The sequence below is a fragment of the Diaphorina citri genome, unplaced genomic scaffold (genome assembly GCF_000475195.1).
Source record: "Diaphorina citri unplaced genomic scaffold, Diaci psyllid genome assembly version 1.1 scaffold5086, whole genome shotgun sequence".
In the NCBI taxonomy this organism is placed as follows: domain Eukaryota; kingdom Metazoa; phylum Arthropoda; class Insecta; order Hemiptera; family Psyllidae; genus Diaphorina; species Diaphorina citri.
In genome coordinates, this window is record NW_007382462.1 from 1 (window position 1) to 5,050 (window position 5,050).

Consider the following 5,050-nt stretch of genomic DNA (forward strand, 5'->3'; position numbering starts at 1 on the left):
CCAACAATTTCTAAAGAAAGTCTTTTAATTTCGATGAGGAGATTTTCGAGTTTTCCAACAACACCCAGGGATCTTACATTCCATGTGGCAATCTTCAGTATGTTTTGTTTCTTCGCTCTCAACATCTTATTGCAAGGAGCTTCATCTAAATCAGGCGCCTCCCGGAAATCCGAATGAGGGCCTATTTTACTTCCGGATTGTTTTAACTTAGAAGAAGCCATCATAATAAAATATTGTGTGAGCTATCACTTGAGAGAATAATGTGAGGTTTCTCCTTGCCAACACATCGCAGTCCAACAACCGTCATTGTGGTTTCCACAACCGCCTGTAGGAATCCGTGCTGTAGCTATTCCGACAGTTTGTCTCCACCTACAGACGATACTATGGCAGCTGCTGCCCTGTCATAGGGTATGACTCATTTGCCCTTCTGGCCGTTGGATTGTCTGTGCAATCTCATCCGCCCATCCAGCCATTGGCCAGGAACCAAGTGTCGCCATTAGTCGCCTCTTACGACAGGGAGGAAACAGCCCGTGGTCCTATTCATTGCACGGGGCAACCACACGCAAAATTAAATTATACAAATTCATTTTCCTTTATTGTCTCCTTTCAGTTTGGTAACACCTCTCAGATGCTTACAACACGTAAGAACTTCGGTCGGTCACTTGTTTCATAAAGTTCCTTGGCTTACCAATATATAGTACAAAGAAGTAATAATACCTTAATTATTGATGCTTTCTATTAACCATCTAATTTTATTTTTCCTTTTCAGTTTGGCAACCACTCTGAATCATAAAATTCTCAGTGCCTTACAACACGTAGACTGGATCGGAGACGGTCAACCTAAACTTTTCGTACAATGTCCCTCGCCCGTGCTGACTTGGTTGGTTGGTATTTTCGTCATGCCATTCGCTGTGGCGCTGCAGTATCACAGGGTGAAAATTTATGTATTATTCTATGTATTCTAGCAATATATTTATGTCAGCTCCCCATGGCTGTGACTGTCACTTGCCGCTTCGCGCTTGCACGCCGGAGACCCGGGTTCGATGTCCTGGCGGGACCCAAGAAAAAAAATATACTTCACCTTGATTTATTTATTATTCTTTTTTCTTTATAGAATACTTTTACGGCTATTTGATTTAAACACATGCAAAAGAATCTCACGTATTCCGTTCCCTGAAAGTTCCTCATTGTTTTTGAGTACAATGAACGCAATCCATTACGGAATTTCTTAATCTGAGTTTTGTCTCAAGTATTACACATATGATTTTTACACACACATATCAACCTCAACAATTCCCGCCCAGGGCTAAGAACTTTATCCTAAACACGAAAAATCCGTTCTCAGGAACGGCATGGCTTCTCTCCTATCCTGTGTCCTCCTGCCTTTTGCTATTGGTACGAATAACTCCTTTACAACTACAGAATCCTCTTCAAAAAAAAAAAAAAAAAAAGAAACTAAGGTACCTAGGTACTTTTGGAATAAGAAAACTGAGACTCTTTGTTGCGAAGTCCACTATTACCACGCCGGAACTCCGAAACACTGGACTCGGCCACAGAGAGGTAAATCTTTATCAACTAATTAACCAGTTACAATGAATTTGTCGTGTTCTCATATCGGGCAGGTTCGTGGGAAGTTCGGCTGCGATCCTGTGGCGAGAATCTGGGTGTCATCTGGAGTCTGTCTCTGTACGGCCCTCCATCCTCAGCCTCTGTGCCATCTCCATTAGACCAGTATTTGGCCGTCACCAAGCCTCTAACCCTACTCTAGGAAGACAGCGGTCCAAAACCTAGCCCTGATATAGTGAATCCTTGTGTTGTGGGTACTGGCACTGAGGTCATCACGGATGTCCACCATATTGGCTGGTGAGTATACTTATCATCCACGCTGGCCGCGCGCTCTTTGAGTGGCCCATAAATGGACAGTCAGAGAATAAGAGGCGAAGTTAGGAAATGTTTGTTTAAAAGGGTTGACGTCGACTGATAACAGCATCTTAACTGCTAAATTTTTTCCTTGTAGTCACGTCTCCAGAAGCCACGGACAAGTGAAAAGAAGAGCTCTCTTTTTACTTTCCTTATTCCTACAAGGAAGGAAAGGTAATGTAAGAAGTTTCAGCCATTTGGTCCGTGTGTGATCTGTCTGCGCTACCGAAAGAAGTGATAGATTGTTATACGGTTATAGTTTCTGACCGTCTTGATAATCTGATTCCGACGTATTTTCCCCTTGTGGCAATCAGAATCTCTGGGCAGAAAATGAACAAGTAACAAACTTCTGCATCGAAATTGGGAATACTGGAGCTATGTATAATATTCCTTTATCCGTAATTTTACGAATTCACGTTCACGAAAACAAGCGGTTCTTCTCTAACCTCATTTGAATTTCCCCTCTCAGGTAAGGACCAAGGACCCGGGCATCGGGACAGAAACGCTGCGCTGACAATCAAACCGCGGCTAGCGTAGCTGTTTTCCGGCAGTGCGGGGTCCGTTCTTTTATATACGACCCGCCTGCCGTAGTTCCTACGTGGTACGGCCGTATCCGAGCTGCGTCAATTTCTGCGAGCGGCGGCATAACCAACCTGAGGCGCCCTGCAATCATCAGGCACACGTTGGGGCGGACATGGAGCTCGGCTAAAGGTAGCGTTAAAGAAATAAAATAGATTTCAAGGTAAAAGGTAAAGAATAAAAGTAGTTTCAAGGTAACAAGTAACAGCAATAAAATAGATTTCAAAGGTAAAAGGTAAAGAATGAGAATAATTCAAGGTAAAAGGTAAAGAATAGAATAGATTTACAAGGTAAAAGGTAAAGAGATACGAATAGATTTCAAGGTAAAAAGGTAAAGAATAAAATAGATTTCAAGGTGAAGAGGTAAAGAATAAGAATAGATTTCAAGGTAAAGAGGTGAGAGAGGAGAGATAGATTTCAAAGGAGTAAAAGTGTAAAGAATAGAGTAGATTAACAAGGTAAAAGGTAAAGAATAAATATAGATTTCAAGAGTGAAAGGTAAAGAATAGAATAGATTTTCAAGGTAAGAAGGTAAAGAAATAGAATAGGATTTCAAGGTAAAAGGTAAAGAAATGAATCCAAAGGTAAAGATTTTCCCTCCAGGAAATTGACCATTGGAAATTCTGACCATCTCTCCAAATCTCCAATGAAAACTAAAGGAGCGAGTGGGGTACGTCAGCGGTCCAGGTTCCGAAGGGACCAGCCTAGTACAAGCTTGTTTGGTAGCGCGTCTACCTTATAAGCGTTAGGGACCGCGGGTTCGATTCCCGCCCGGCCGGATTTTTTATCCTGAAGGGATAATGTTCATTTCTCGGAACGGTGGCTTTCCTCCAATATCACTGGTACCTTATCTTAAAACTTATATTAAGAATTCGGCGACGAGCCTCCCTCTGTCAAACCTCTTATGAAAACTGTATTTAATAAAGAAAGGATAGGTTATTTTCTTCCGACACAACTGACCACTGCTCGATAGAAACTGAATAGGTTAGAGGTAGTAAATCGATTTTACAGTGGCAGTTTTGTCAGTTGTCTCGAAAGGAAAATCACACTTACCTCATTCATTACCTACTAGGACTGAGAATGAAAGTCCCGCTATGTAGGTTTTAGGTCAGGGGGTGTTCAACTTCCATGTGTATGCAGGCTTACATGCGTACATTGGGGAGGTACTTCGCGGCCACATTATGTACCTACATAGGGGAGCAACCCCCCCCCGACCCAAAAAAAAAAAACTCTTCAGAAATGCCAGTCCGATCGAATTTTTGAGCCGCCACAGGCGAAATTTTCAAAAGTATTTTCCTAATTGTAGCTTTTTTTACATTTAGGTAAGTTTTGTGCAAATCTCAAAAAAGCTTCGCGGCGCGAACGAAAATGGTTCTGCGGCCACATGTGTGCCCGCGCGGCCGCTAGTTGAAACCCCTGTTCTAGGTCTAGGATGAGAATGGATTGTATTACAAAGAGATCTGTTTGGAAGTCCACAACCTTTTACTATTGTTCTCTGTAAACACACTGGGTGTCCGGTAACATTTCAGGCCAGTGGTGTGCTTGGTTTCTAATTCAAGAAACCAAGATTTCGTAAAGAAGACAAGAGCCGTCCAGAAAATCCAGTCTCTTTTGGCCTTTGATAATCTTTTTGACCAATATATCATGACTTGGTAAACCAGGGCCGAGCGTTAGGGTGTTACTGAAGATTGGAAGCTTTTAAAGGTTTGTTACTATGGCATAACTTTTTGAAGCTCTAATTATAATAAGTATGTATTCCAATATCATGACACTTAACAACAATTACCGCACCTATGTTTCCATCCAACAGCAAACACTTGTAGTCATCATCTTCATCCACCATAACATCAGCATAAACACAACCACGCACGAGTCAGACAAATCTGAGGAAAGGATCTCAGAGAGTGAGGAAATCTCAAGATAAACAAGTAAGTCTTTACTAAACAAGTAAGTGGCTTTTTATACTAGAGTTTGTAGTTCGAAGTCCCCGCCCGCGGGCGAACTTTTCAAGCAACACTGTCCGTGGTCGGTGTACGGAAAAGCAATAGGACACACCGCAAATGTCGAAAAACGTGTCTGTCAGAAAAAAGGGAAAAAAAAAAAAACAGCCGCCGGGGGTTTCTTTTTTTCAAAAAAAGAACCCCTGGGGGGGGGTTTTTTTATCCTTTTTTTTTTTTTTTTTTTTTTGTCAGAAAATAGTCCCCGGCCCCCCCTTGGAGCGGGTGAAAAAGTTTAAAAAAAAAAAAAAGTTTGGGGGGAATTTGCCCCCCCCCGGGGAAAAAAAAAAAATCTTTTAAAAAAGAAACCTTAAGAAATTTTTTTTTTTTCTTTTTTTTTTTTTTGTTTCTTCCCCCCCCCCCAAAAAAGAACCCCAATTTCCTTTTTGAAAAAAAAAAAAGAAAAAGAACCTTTAAAGGTTTTTTTTTCCTTTTTTTTTCCGAAGCTTTTTTTTTTTTTTTTTTTTTTTTTTTTTTCCCCCGCCCAAAACAACACGGGTTAACGGAACCCGGCGGGCGAAAACCCGGTCTAAAACCCAAAAAGACCAACAAAT